Source organism: Hyperolius riggenbachi, chromosome 10, assembly GCF_040937935.1.
Source record: "Hyperolius riggenbachi isolate aHypRig1 chromosome 10, aHypRig1.pri, whole genome shotgun sequence".
In the NCBI taxonomy this organism is placed as follows: Eukaryota; Metazoa; Chordata; class Amphibia; order Anura; family Hyperoliidae; genus Hyperolius; species Hyperolius riggenbachi.
The window spans coordinates 169,577,309-169,593,184 of record NC_090655.1 but is presented as its reverse complement, the minus strand read 5'-3'; the positions used below and the strand labels follow the sequence as shown (position 1 = coordinate 169,593,184).

General features: G+C 42.4%; 1 pseudogene; it reads right to left on the bottom strand.

Moving 5' to 3' along the window:
* Nucleotides 1-8,290: 8,290 nt before the first annotated feature.
* The window catches only part of LOC137536756 (uncharacterized), a 10,499-nt pseudogene continuing 2,913 nt past the window's right edge, over nt 8,291-15,876 (bottom strand).

The window sequence follows — 15,876 nt, the reverse complement described above, 5'->3', positions numbered from 1 at the left end:
AAAACGTTATTAACCAACCCACAAGACATTGCAGATGCATTTAGCGTCTTTTATAGCGCCCTTTACAAACTCAAAGAAGATCCCGGACCCCTTAACCTACAGATACGGTTATAAACAAATTTTTAAACAATATTAACCTCCCCTCCGTATCCCCGTTAGACTCAGAACAACTCAATAAGCCTGTTTCAGTCCCTGAAGTCTTAAACACAATACTAAAATAAATAAAATAAAAGTTGCCAATTGCTTATTGGGGTATGCTACAGACCACCTCTTATTAATGAAGCTGCAGAACTGCGATTACTACAGCAGATTGAAAAAGCTGCAAGTAAAAACGAGGTCATAATTATGGGCGACTTCAACTTTCCAGACATTGACTGGGGTATTGAGGCTACCCATTCTGGTAAAAGCAGCAGATTTCTGGCAGCACTACAGGACAATTACTTGACTCAAATGGTAACGGAACCAACTAGGGGGAATGCGTTACTGGATCTGATCATTTCTAATAGACCAGATAATGTATCAAATGTTCAGGTTCAAGAACATTTGGGAAATAGTGATCACAACATGATAACGTTTGATCTGGTGACTGATAGGCCACGGGGCAGCGGGACCACTAAAACTATGAATTTTAGAAAAGCAAAGTTCAATCAAATTAGGCAGGCACTAAGTTTGGTGAACTGGGATAATGTACTACAAGGGGACGACACTGAAGGGAAATGGCAAGCTTTTAAACGTATTCTCAATCAATATTGTAGTATGTATATCCCATATGGAAACAAAATGTCTAGGAATAAAAAAAGGCCTCTATGGATGAATAGAAAGGTTAGGGATAAAATGAAGAGGAAAAAGAATGCCTATAAGGTCCTAAAACAGGAGGGGACTGAGGCTGCACTAAGCAATTATAAGGAGTGCAATAAAAATTGTAAAAAAGAAATTAGGCTGGCAAAGATCGAAGCTGAAAATCAAATCGCTAGGGATATCAAATCTAACCCAAAAAAGTTTTACAAGTACATCAACTCTAAAAAAAGAAAGGTTGACTGTATAGGAATCCTAAAGGATGAGGGTGGGAACTCAATGGTGGACGACCAAGGTAAGGCAGAGTTATTAAATGCTTTCTTTGCTTCTGTCTTCACAAAGGAAACAGCACTGTTGCAAATTACAGAGGCAGAAGAGTCTCAATCTTCTAACTGTAATATTAAATACTTAACGCAGGAAGAAGTAAAGGCAAGACTAAATAAATTAAAAATAGACAAGGCACCTGGCCCGGATGGCATGCATCCTCGGGTCCTAAGAGAATTAAGTTCAGTTATAGCTAAGCCCCTTTATCTTATTTTTTGTGACTCTCTTGCAACTGGCAGAGTCCCAGTGGATTGGCGTACAGCCCACGTTTTCCCATTATTTAAGAAGGGCAAAAAATCTGATCCAGGAAATTATAGACCTGTAAGCTTAACATCAGTTGTATGCAAACTATTTGAGGGGTTACTAAGAGATACTATACATGACTTCATAGTAGAAAATAATCTTATTTCTCAGCATCAACATGGGTTTACTAAAGACAGGTCCTGTTTGACTAACATGCTCAGCTTTTATGAGGTAGTGAATGCTAATATGGATATTGGGAATGCTGTAGATGTGATATACTTGGACTTTGCAAAGGCCTTCGACACTGTTCCCCACAGAAGTCTGGTGCAAAAGTTGAGGATGCAAGGACTGGGGAAGAGTTTGTGTGCATGGATAGGGAACTGACTAATGGAAAGAAAACAAAGAGTTGTGGTCAATGGATCGTACTCAAAATGGGAGACTGTTAGCAGTGGGGTCCCACAGGGGTCTGTACTGGGTCCAGTGTTCTTCAATTTATTTATTAATGACCTAGTAGATGCAGTAGTGAGCAATGTTGCTATTTTTGCAGATGATACAAAATTGTGCAGAATCATCAACTCTCAGGAAGATAGTGTCATATTGCAACAGGATCTGGATAGGATGGCTATATGGGCACATACATGGCAGATGAAATTCAATGTTGACAAATGTAAAGTCATGCATTTTGGTCGTACCAATGGTCTAGCACCATATAAAATAAATGGGATACAGTTGGGAACATCAAACTTGGAGAAGGACTTAGGAGTACTCATCGACAACAAGTTAAATAATCGTACTCAATGCCAAGCCGCTGCAGCTAAAGCGAACAAAATTTTGGGATGCATTAAAAGGGAAATAAAAACTCGAGATGCTAGCATAATATTGCCCCTGTTTAACTCTCTAGTAAGGCCACATTTGGAATATGGAATTCAGTTCTGGGCACCACATTACAAAAAAGATATTGCAGTTTTAGAGCAGGTGCAGAGACGAGCTACAAAATTGATACGTGGGATGGAAGGTCTCGCTTACCAAGAAAGGTTAGATAAACTGGGTTTATTTAGTCTAGAGAAAAGACGCCTTAGAGGAGATCTAATTAACATGTATAAATACATTAGAGGGTGTAAGAAATACGATATTGCTGAAAATATTGCCTCAACAGTGGGATATTGATAAAGACAACAATACCGATTTCTCGTAAGTTCTAGGTGGTCGTTAGGCAAAGAAATACACATCAACAACAGTATAAATAATGTTTATATTGCAAGTGGTATTTGCGATACAGGTACAGATACTGATGAACTACAGAAAACAGCATGTACAGAGAAATCCAACCATATGAACACATAAAGCTTAGGAAACAATGCCCACAAATTATACATTAATATATAACATTAGTGCAGCTTCCCACTAAATCTCTTCCTTACAGCCCACATTACACAGACCCATTTACATCTTACCACAGCCTCTCAGCAGATCCAAGAAGCCACTTCTCACCCCCGCAGATTCCAGCAAAAGCCCCCTCACAGCACATGGTCAAAGACAATATACCCCTTGACTCCACCCCCTCACCATGCATCACTTCCCTGTGAGAAGGCTCAGTGTGATTGGCTGAAAGGATGCAGATTTGAACTTTAGCTCCGCCTAAGGTCAGTTAAACAGGAAGTGAGTCTTTTGTCTCTAGGGCTTTTGTTTAACTGTTGCTTGTGAAAGAAGAATCCAGCACCCAGACTATTGTTTACCTGTGTGGATGGGAAATGGCTGCTCACACAGACAAAAGCATTGAGACCTGTATAGCTCATATCTTACAAGGGCAATATAATAGCTTGGCGGATGAGCTTTTTGTCCCTAGGCCTTCTCAAAGGACTAGAGGACATGAGCTGCGCATGGAGGAAAAACGTTTTAGCCATTTATTTAGGAAAGGGTTCTTTACAGTAAGAGTGGTTAAGATGTGGAATGCATTGCCACAGGAAGTCGTTATGGCAAACTCTATACCTGCATTTAAAGGGGGCTTAGATGCTTTCCTTGCGTTGAAAGACATCCATGGCTACAATTACTAGGTTATGCCTAATGATGTTGATCCAGGGATTTTATCTGATTGCCATCTGGAGTCAGGAAGGAATTTTTCCCATTTGGGGCTAATTGGACCATGCCTGGTGGGGTTTTTTTCGCCTTCCTCTGGATCAACAGGGGTATGTGGGGGACGGGCTGGAGTTGTACTTTGTACTGGTTGAACTCGATGGACGTATGTCTTTTTTCAGCCAAAATAACTATGTAACTATGTAAAAGCTGAAAAAACATAAAGCCCCAGGCCCAGACGGCTTTTCAAACGAATATTATCTCACTTATGCTCCACTACTAGCTAGTAGTGGAGCATAAGTGAGATAATATTCATCTGTCCCAAATTAGCTGTCCCAAATTGACAGCTCTCTTCAATCAATTTGTAGCCGAAAAACAGGTACCATCAGAATTTACTAGGGCTATTATTATAGTCTTACCAAAGTCAAGCAAAGACAACACAGCTCCCTCCAACTTCCGTCCGATATCTTTATTAAATTGTGATCTTAAATTATTTACAAAAATCATCGCTAACCGACTTTTTGACATAATTCCTAGATTGGTTAAAATCGACCAGGTTGGGTTTACCAAAGGCCGACAAGCCTCCGATGGAACTAGGCGGGTGATAAATTTGCTCCACTCCCTGGAGTCCTGTCGGAGGCCTTCTCTGTTCCTAGCTTTGGATGCGGAGAAGGCCTTCGACAGGGTACACTGGGGATTTTTGGAGAGGGTATTGCAAAAATTTGGAATAGGAGGATTCTTGTTTAATGCTATCATGTCTGTGTATAAAAACCAATCAGCTCAAGTTAAAGTATCAGGGTTCCTCTCAAAGTATTTTTCTATTTCCAATGGCACCCGTCAAGGGTGCCCCCTCTCCCCCCTGATCTTCATATAAATAATGGAGACCCTGGCTGAAAGTATCCGAAACAACCCCCAGATTAAAGGAATTCAAAAAGGCTCAGACTCAATCAAAATAAATTTATTTACGGACGATGTCCGACTAACATTATCTGATCCTATCACTTCTCTTCATGCAGTTTGCCAAACGTTGAGTGAATTCTCTAAGGCCACCTTATACAAAGTAAATGAAGCCAAGTCTACATTATTGGGTATTAACATTACTAGTACCATGAAGGAGGAGATATCCACTAAATTTCCTTTTCCATGGGCCAAAACATCTATCACATACCTAGGGGTGCAAATACCTGGTAAAACCAAAGATATTTATTCCAGCAACTTTCCACAACTGTTAGATCTAATTAAATCAGATTTATCACACGTGGCATCCTTTGAATTTTCCATCTCTGGGAAAATAGCGGCCTATAAGATGTCGATTTTTCCGAAAATCCTCTATTATTTCAGAACCCTGCCCATTCCCCTTCATCACAAATTTTTTAAGGCTCTAAGATCAATCATTTTACAATTTCTGTGGCAGAAAAAAAGACGTAGAATTGCATATTCAGCATTAATAGCTCATCCATCAAGGGGAGGGTTTGGTTTACCAGACCCCAGACACTACTACTTAGCATCTCTCTTAGATATGTCCAAGCATTGGCTACCTGAGTTTCAAAATAATTCCTGGGTGAAGTTAGAAAAGTCATCATCTCCTTTTCCGCTACAAGACCTCATATACTTAACCTGGCTCAAATTTCCCTTACCATGTATAAACCACCCCACTATCAAAGCAACAGTAAATGCCTGGCAATGGCTTAGGAAGATACAGCTCACAAGCCCCAAATTGACCCCTCTAGACATTCCTATTAAGGTAATAAGCTCAGCCATACCGAACATAAATATTAAAAATTGGGAAAAGGCAGGTATTTAACGGATACAAGACATGTTCTTCGCCTCCTCATGAGCTCCTTTCCCCTATCTTAAAGAGAAATTCAAGCTCACAGAAAAAGATAGATATACCTACCTCCAAGTGGCACATCTCAATAAAAGGCATCCCTTAGTATCAGCAAAACTCCCATAAGAATTAGTATTATTTCTCTGGCCACAAGGGAACACCAATAAGAAACAGAAAGGCATCTCACTTTGGTTTAAATACCTAGGGGCAAGTAATCCTAATCCAATGGGTAAATTCATTCAAGTATGGAACAACGATTTGCAGTCATCTATAGAACCCTTAATGATGGAAAAAGCGCTACAAGACCTCTGGAGATATTCCAAATGTATCTCACACCTCGAGACATCCCAAAAAATCTTATATAAATGGTACACTACCCCCAGACTTTTAGCCAGTTACTCAGTACAGAATTCGCCTCTATGTTGGAGAGACTGTGGCGATCACGGAACTTTAGTCCATATCCTATGGGATTGCTCCCTAATAAGTCCCCTATGGAACTTATTATCAAAGGTTATATCTTTTTGGGCTCAAGGAAGAGTTTAAAATCAGTCCAGAACTAGGCCTATTTTTAGTAGGAATGGACTCTATCCCTCCAATTTTTAGATCCAGAATTGTCCATTTAATTTGTGTAGCCAGACAGCTTGTATTATCAAACTGGGGGACAAACAACTTACCTTCGTTCACCCAGATCAGACACTCAGTAGACTATAACCTTCTGATGGAAACACTATTTAGTAACAGATACCAACCAGGGGCATCAACGACCCACTTACAAATAAACTGGAATCCCTTAGACTGCAATATCACAATTACCCCACAGTTTCAGTAATACGAGTAATAATTAAAAATATCTGGGTAGTACACCGTAGTGTGAATTTGGGTACAAACTCCCCCCCCCATAGGCGCTAGCCTCCCCGTCTTTCTGAGTTAAGCAGGTTCAAACTCCCCCCCCCCCCCCCCCCAGGAAACCCTGTCAAAAAGTCAGCGGACAAGGTCCCTCCTGGGGTTCTAAGTTAGATAGATCTGACCACCGTACAAAAGGTTGTAGAAACTGAAGTCTCGGCCGAAGTTGGCAACTGGCCAAGCTTCACCTTTAGATAGCTCTGCACCAAGTAGTAGGTAGGTTTAAAGGTTTATTTAGATGGTAACCTCAGTAAGGTAGTGCTCTTCACGCGCTCCAGTAGTAGGTGGAAATATAGTCTTATGCCCAACGCTATAAAGTGATACGTGTTGGATAAATCTAAGAGTTAAGATATAAAAAATTGCATTATAAAGATTTCCACTGTCTGTTCTAGTGTTCTAATGTTCTATTGTGTAACTTTCTCATATATGAAGCGTATGTGATATTGTCCAATTTCTTACTCATGTTAATGTTCTACTTTGTAAGCACTTTTAAAAATTTAATAAAAACTATTGAAACATAAAGTTTGCCTGTCCATTGAACAACAAAAAAGCAATCCATGATCTGAATACAACAACCGCACACAGGTGTAATGAAGTATAATACAATTTTATTCAAGGACGTATCCCAAAAACAGTGAAAACAAATATACTGCCAAAATGGCCAGGGGAGGAAATAGGACGAGTATGTGGATTCATCAATATACATACATTAGTACAATAGGCCAAGTATGGGTAAGCGCACAGGAATACATATATTCACCATAGTATAATCCCTAATCAACTGCCAGCCAGGATGATCTCCCTATCTAAGTAATACTGAAAACAGCAGCTATGTATACAGCGCAGTGATGTAGAGGATGATTGCAATAAATGCTAATAGAAGTCGCCTTACCGAACTGTAGCACTATCACCCCCAGGTCCAATTGGCAGTAAGGACCTCGCATGTATCGCACCCTCCTAGGTGCTTCTTCGGAGATAAAAACATAAAAATGGGGAAGCCTTCCATTACCCGCCGCCACTGATCCAACAAGGAGGGTGTGGCCACACCCCCTCTGTGTCACCCGTCATGCGTACGTAATGACGCATGACACGAGCGGCGCTGGCCCGGACTCTACATGTATAGAGGTTGCGTGCTGAAAGTTCGGCGGCTAGCTATGCCTAATTATTACAATTATTAGAAAACAAGTGTGCAAAGTATCGAGTATATATTATACAGTAGCAGATAGTTCAATAGATTGGAAAACATAATCGCAGAAAACAAGCATTAAAGGATATTTAAATATATTGCTATCTAGTGGGCGTATAAAATATAGCAATGGCAACACATATGTTAAAAAGCAGGTAAAAGAACAGAGGTAAACTGAGGACATCTGCTGGTTTAACACATTAATACAATCAATAAATAATTTATACAGCAATCAAGAAGTGCAAATATAGAAAAATCTATTCATATTAAGATACAATAAATTCATACAACAGACAATTTTTATATACGGTATATGTGAAAAAAATTGTCTAAATAGTGCAAAAGGTCTTGATCCAAAACGACAGTTGTCAATTTCTTCAATTATGGAAGTGCGAGTGCTTATCCAGGAAATAGTGTCAGTGCAGTTTTCCAAGAAGTGGCAGTGCAATTACTTCATTAAACTTGTGTGCGGTTGTTGTATTCAGATCATGGATTGCTTTTTTGTTGTTTAGTGTTTATAACTTTGTCCATGAATATGGATTTGATGGTGCTCTGTTTTTTTGTAGTGCCGCCTGTCCATTGAAGTCTATTATGGTCCGCGCAAACTCGAACTTTTGCGGAAGTTCACGTTTGAGGTTCACAAGCCCAAAATTTGAGGTTCAAGCCATCTCTACATCTAAATGGTTAGTTGTAGGTGATTTTAACATGGTTATACGTACAGCAGAGGATAGATCCTTAGGATCTATAATCCTACCAAATTATCAAAAAAAGAGCTGTTCACCTTGCAGCCTTTGTACAAGACACTCAACCGATCGACACATGGTGTTTGCTGCACCCTTGTGATAGGTAATTTACATTCTTCTCCCCCCCCCCCCACATGACCTATGGACTAGAATTGACTTATATCTAGCTTCTGGCTCAATTATATCTTGGGTACTTCAATCTGAGATCTCAGATATGGTCATTTCTGTCCACTCCCAAACCTTCTCTACATACGTGATGCCACTCCTAAAGGGACAGATATCCTTTGGAGGTTCCCTTCTCAATTCTTGCAGGATGAAAAGTTCGCTGAGCTCCTCAAACAATGGTGGCTTGAATATCAAAACAATAACAAATAACATATTTCCAATGCCAAGTTATTCTGCAAAGCTGCTAAGCCAATACTTCGGGGAAAAATTATAGCGTTTCTGTCTGCCACAAAAAAGGAAGCACTTTCTCAATACTTATCTGCAGTTAGACAAGTTAGAGAAGCCCTAGTCAAATTTCAGTTGAACCCTAATATGGAAACTAAATCAAAATGGTTGGAAAAAAATGGAAGTGGATAGATGGCTTAAGGCAAAAAATCATATCTATGGGACCTTTAAAGAGATATGCTTTTGAAGATATGGGAATAAAATGGGTAGAATGTTAACCACTTGAGGACCACAGTCTTTTCACCCCTTAAAGAAAACCTGAACTGAAAATTAAAAGTCAAAATAAGCATACACAAGTCATACTTACCTTCCATGTAGTCTACTCCTCAGTGTCTTTCTCCTGGCCCGCGTCCTGTTTGTTCACTGTGATCAAGGGAATTTTCCGTCCTCCATTTTGAAAATGGCCATTTCCCCATTACAGCTCCATGCTCAGTTCACTGTTAAACTGTAACATCGTCCAGTTGAGCCATAGGGAAACATGTACATTACCTGGTACATCAGTTTTCCTCTCAGCTATAACTGACAGCAACTGATATTTTACTGACAGCAACTGATATATTTCAGATCTGACAAAATATTGTCAGAACTGGAAGTAATTCTTGTCAGAAGAAAATGGTGAGCTTCTGAGAGGAACTGATGGCAAGGTAACTGTGTAATGTTCATTTGAAGTTACCTCATGTGTTTATTTTAAATATTTTTACTCAGTACAGGTTCTCTTTAAGGACCAGAGCCTTTTTTTCCATTCAGACCACTGCAGCTTTAACGGTTTATTGCTTGGTCATACAACCTACTATATAAATGAATTTTACCTCCTTTTCTTGTTACTAATACAGCTTTCTTTTGGTGCTATTTGACTGCTGCGGCGGGTTTTAGTTTTTATTATATTCATCAAAAAAGACATGAATTTTGTCAAAAAAATCATTTTTTTTAACTTTCTGTGTTGACATTTTTCAAATAAAGTAAAATTTCTATATACATTTTTTGTCCAAATTTATTGTGCTACATGTCTGATACAAAAACAACAACATTCAGTGTATACTTATTGGTTTGGGTACAAGTTATAGCGTTTACAAACTATGGTGCCAAAAGTGAATTTTCCCATTTTGAAGCATCTTTGACTTTTCTGAGCACCTGTCATGTTTCATGAGGTGCTAAAATTCCAGAATAGTATAAATACCCCCAAATGACCCCATTTTGGAAAGAGGACATCCCAAAGTATTCAGTAAGAAAAAAAAGTTCCCGTTTCTGCTAACTTGTGACGAAAAAAAAAAAATGAAATCTGCCACGGGCTCCCCATGCCCCTCTCTGAATACTTTGGGGGGTCTACTTTCCAAAATGGGGTCATTTGTGGGGTGTGTTTACTGTCCTGGCATTTTGGGGGGTGCTAAATTGTAAGCACCCTTGCAAAGCCTAAAGGTGCTTATAGGACTTGTGACAAAAAATAAAATCTTCTATGAACTCACCATACACCTAACAGAATACCTTGGGGTGTCTTCTTTCTAAAATGTGGTCACTTGTGGGCTTCCTATACTGCCCAGGCATTTTAGGGGCCCTAAACCGTGAGGAGTAGTCTAGAAACCAAATGCCTCAAAATGCCCTGTGAAATCCTAAACAGTGGGATGTGGGGGGATGGGTGGAAAAACAAGGATGTGGGGGAGAGCGCACTCAGGTTGTCATTGAGTGACAACCTGAGTGCGCTCTCTCCCACCCCTTGTTTTTCCACCCATCCCCCCACATCCCACTGTCTACTGCAGATTATATACCACCTAGAGTGGCACCCAAGAGAGCAGCACCCTTCGATGACAACTACACAGACTTGCACAGTATTGTCAAGATCGCTCCCTCTGTCCAACACAGGGGTTTAGGCTCCTTTCCTCTTCACTGTGAAATCCTAAAGGTACTCATAGGACATTGGGCCCCTTAGCGCACCTAGGCTGCAAAAAAGTGTCACACATGTGGTATCGCCGTACTCAGGAGAAGTAGTATAATGTGTTTTGGGGTGTATTTTTACACATACCCATGCTGGGTGGGAGAAATATCTCTGTAAAGGACAATTGTGTGTAAAAAAAATCAAAAAATTGTCCTTTACAGAGATATTTCTTCCACCCAGCATGGGTATGTGTAAAAATACACCCCAAAACACATTATTCTACTTCTCCTGAGTACGGCGATACCACGTGTGACACTTTTTTGCAGCCTAGGTGCGCTAAGGGACCCAACGTCCTATTCACAGGTCATTTTGAGGCATTTGGTTTCTAGACTACTCCTCACGGTTTAGGGCCCCTAAAATGCCAGGGCAGTATAGGAAGCCCACAAGTGACCCCATTTTAGAAAGAAGAGACCCCAAGGTATTCCGTTAGGAGTATGGTGAGTTCATAGAAGATTTTATTTTTTGTCACAAGTTAGCGTAAATTGATTTTTATTGTTTTTTTTTCACAAAGTTTCATTTTCCACTAACTTGTGACAAAAAATAAAATCTTCTATGAACTCATCATACACCTAACGGAATACCTTGGGGTGTCTTCTTTCTAAAATAGGGTCACTTGGTGGGGTTCCTATACTGCCCTGGCATTTTAGGAGCCCAAAACTATGAGGAGTTGTCTGGAAACCAAATGCCTCAAAATGCCTGTTCAGGGGTATAAGCATCTGCAAATTTTGATGACAGGTGGTCTACGAGGGGACGAATTTTGTGGAACCGGTCATACGCAGGGTGGCCTCTTAGATGACAGGTTGTATTGGCACTGAAGTGCAGGAAGCGCAGGATGTTCTCAAATCGTGACCTGGACATGGCATCTGAGAACATGGGCATGTGATGTATTTGATGCGTAGACCAATAAGACCGCAATACATTCTTTTTGACTAGACCCATGTTAAAGAGGAACTGAACCAAAAAAAAGTCACTAAATTGAGCCTCCTTATCCCTTTGAAATGAATGATTAGACACAAAACACTTGTGAAGGGCAATATAAAAGTAGATATATTTGTGCAATACAACTATGAATAAAAGAGAATGGCAGGCTCCATCTTGCAACTCTCTCCCTCCATTTTGCAGCTCTCACTCCATGGGAGGTGCAGAGTCTGATTCTGTGGGCGGTGTTACAGTTGGAGTTAGATGTGCCCATTCACGCCCACAGAATGAGATTTGCAGCCCAGTGTCATGAGGTCATCATCAGTCACCCTGTTACAGGAAAGTGACAGCTGTGGCTTCTGCTGCTGCCCTGGACTATACTGGCACATGCCTTGATAAAGTATTATTGTTTTTTTCTCTAACTATGCCTCCTGCAGTGTGAGATCTTCTGCTTGTCATCCTGTAGCTCTCCCCATATATATATATATATATATACACACTTATATACTTCACTCTTTATAAAATTGACCAAATGTCCACTAAAAAAAAATGACAGGCACGCATATGCTTCACTGATATTACTTCACTCTTGCTAATTTCAGGAAAACAATTTTTTTGCCAAAAAACAACCCTTTTAGATATACGATCGCCCCCTCTCGTTATCAATTCACATACGTACACCCTAGGAGAGGTTTGGCACTTCACAGTGTAAAAAAGACTGAACAGGTTTTTCCCAAAAATCATAAATATATATGCTTCACTGTTAATGCTTCACTCTTTATAAAACTGACCAAATGCCCACTAAAAAAATATGACAGGCACGCATATGCTTCACTGTTATTATTTCACTCTTGTTAATTTCAGGAAAAACTTTTTTTTTTACTTGCCAAAAAGCAACCCACAATCTCCCCCTCTCGCTATTAGTTCACATACACACTAATAGAAGTTTGGCGCTTCACAGTGTAAAAAAGGACTGTTATATTTTTTATTGGATATTTGTTTAGTTTTATACAGAGTGAAGCATTAACAGTGAAGCATATATATGTAGTCATATTTTTTCTGGGAAAAACTTGTTCAGTCCTTTGTACGCTGTGAAGCGCTTCACTGATATTACTTCACTTTTGCAAATTTCAGTAAAAACATTTTTTTTGCCAAAAAGCAACCCTTTTAGATACACAATGGGCTTGATTCACAAAGCTGTGCTAACTGTTTAGCACGGGCGTGCTGAACAGTTAGCACGTGAAGTGCCGCTCGCGGACTTTTGCGTGCGCAAAGTGCCGCGATCGCAGACAAAAGTCTGCGTTATCGCGTGCAAATGTCCGCGATGCTAAACAGTTATCACGGCTTTGTGAATCAAGCCCAATGTCCCCTCTCGTTATCAGTTCACATACACACTAAGAGAGGTTTGGTGCTTCACAGTGTAAGGAGGACTGTTATATGTTTTTAGTGGACATTTGTTTCGTTTTATATAGAGTGAAGCATTAACAGTGAAGCATATAAATGTATTCATTTTTTTCCAGGGAAAAACTTGTTCAGTCCTTTTTACACTGTGAGCACTATAAGCACTTTTATGAGCACTTTTTAGCCATCAGAACTTTCTGAAAGCTTTTTAAAAAGGTCTCCCATTGACTTACATTAAAATCGCGATCGCGGTAAAATCGCTCAGAAAAGCGCTTATAGTGTGTCTGAGCCCTTATGCTGAGAAGGGGAGAAATGGTGAGGAGAGAAAAGCTGAAAGAGAAGGAAAAAGATAGTTAAGTGACAAGACAATATGCTTTGTACAGCACTGCGAAAGATGGCGCTATATAAATCCTATATAATAATAGGCAACTGCCCGTGCGTACAGCAGGGACAGTTGTCTCTGTGTAGCTGGGTCCATGCTTTTTGCTACTGCGCATGTGCGCAGGCACGGACCCAGCCTCTCACACACAGGAGGACGGGACCAGGGAGCCAAGCGGGCGGCGTGTGAGCGGACGCCGGATGTACAATGGGCGAGCGGGGGGCCGTGTGAGCGGACGACAGACGCGCGTGGCTGGGTAAGTGGGCGGCGGACACGCGCGGTGAAAAACAGACCTAGAGCCCGTTTTTAAACCAAGAGTACTTCTGAGCGGTTTTCAAATCGACAGCTTTTTGTACATATATTGTACTGTTTTTGCCTACAATTTTTAACATGGATTGCAATACTCTGTTTTCTTATTCTGAGTTCAGTTCCTCTTTAAGGAGAAGGCCCAAAAAATGTTACGTTCGGAAACTTGGAGTGGTTTCCACCGAAAAGGCTGGGCATGGTAGCTTCTTGGATTGGCGGTTGCGTATTGTGTGGCATATCGGTTGGTCTCAGCCACAATTAGGTCGTAGAGACCAGCAGTGATCAGTAAAAAAAAAAATATTCTGTCACTGCGGTGGGGCGGGTGAGGGTTTGGCCGGGTGATCAGAAGCCCGCAGGGGGCAGATTAGGGCCTGATCTGATGGATAGGAGTGCTAGGGGGTGACAGGAGGTGATTTATGGGTGATTTATGGGCACTGCCCATCAACCCAAAGAAGACAAAAGTGATGGTGTTCCAGAGGAAGAATGGAAATAAAACCCCTACCTCCTCATTTATATTAAATGGCTCCCCACTGGTGTCCACTAACAGCTACACCTACCTGGGGCTGGAGATCAACCAATCAGGGAGCTTTAAACCAGCAGTACAGGCCCTGAAAGACAAAGCCCGCAGAACATTTTATGCCATCAGAAGACAGCTTTACCACCTAAAACCACCAGTGAGAGTGTGGGCAAAGATATTCGACAGCATCATCACCCCAATCCTGCTCTATAGCAGTGAGGTATGGGGCCCGGTCACCTACCCTGACCAATCAAAATGGGACTCCAGCCCAACAGAAATCTTCCATCTAGAGTTCTGCAAGTATCTCCTCCAAGTCCATCGAAGCACTTCAAACTCAGCTTGCCGGGCAGAGCTAGGCAGGTTCCCACTATGGCTTACTATCCAGCAGAGGGCACTCTCATACTGGGCGCATATACAGAGCAGCAACCCCAGCACTTACCACCATAAAGCCTCACTGAGCCAGGGGGGCGAGGCCATACCACGCGCTCTCAAGCAAAGCATCAGCAGCCAGCCCAGCCAAGGCCACCAACACAGGCTGACAAAAGCCCAAATAAAACAGACTATAGAAAGCTGCAAGGAACGATACATAGAGGAATGGAGAAGTGACATAAAGAATTCCAAGAAACTCGCTGTCTATCAATCACTACAGAGGGAGTACACAATGGCTCCATATCTGGGGAGGCTACATCACCACAAAGACAGACAGGTCTTGAGTTTGTACCGTCTGAGTGCCCACAGCCTGGAGATAGAGACAGGGCGGCACAGACAGACATGGAAGCCCCGGGAGGAGAGACTGTGCAGACAATGCGACCAGGAGGTCTTGGAGGATGAGGCCCACTTCCTGCTACACTGCAGCAAATATGCACCTGTGAGGACCGCCCACTTCCAGAGACTCTCCGCCCACATCCAGGATTTTACCTCCACAGATGAGGAGCGGAAACTCTACATCCTACTGGGGGAGGAGGAAACAACCGTGCAAATAGCTGCCCGATATGTCACAGCCTGCCACCAACTGAGAGGAACATGATACCACATGGACTGTATTCCCCCCCAATACCCCCCTATGGACTGTATATCCCAGTCCCCCATGCTGCCCCTTACATCATCCACACACCTATGGACTATATACCCCAACTCCCTATATCCTTCCCTATTCCCACAAACCCCCCCCCCCCCATGTTAATGTTTTGTCTTGTTTTGCTTTGGCAATGCTAAATGTATTTGGTCCTGCCAATAAAGCTTTTTGGATTTGGATTTGGATTTGGGTGTCTCAGGGGGTGATTAGAGGGGAGAATAGATGCAATCAATGCACTGGGGAGGTGATCGGAAGGGGGTCTGAGGGGGATCTAAGGGTTTGGCCAAGTGATCAGGAGCCCACATGGGGCAAATTAGGGCCTGATCTGATGGGTAGGTGTGCTAGGGGGTGACAGGAGGTAATTGATGAGGGGGAGGAGGGGGAGGAGGAGGAGGAGGGGGAGGAGGAGGAGGAGGAGGGGGAGGAGGGGGAGGAGGAGGGGAGGAGGAGGGGGAGGGGGAGGAGGAGGAGGAGGGAGGAGGAGGGGAGGAGGAGGAGGAGGGAGGAGGAGGAGGGGGAGGAGGGGAGAGGAGGAGGAGGGAGGGGGAGGAGAAGGGAGGGAGGGAGGGGGAGGGGAGGAGGAGGGGGAGGGGGAGTAGGGGGAGGTGGAGGGGGGAGGAGGAGGAGTAGGGGGAGGGGGAGGAGGAGGAGTAGGGGGAGGAGGGGGAGGAGGAGTAGGGGGAGGAGGAGGAGGAGTAGGGGAGGAGGAGTAGGGGGAGAGGAGGGGGGGAGGAGGAGGAGTAGGGGGAGGAGGAGTAGGGGGAGGGGGAGGAGGAGTAGGGGGAGGAGGAGGGGGAGTAGGGGG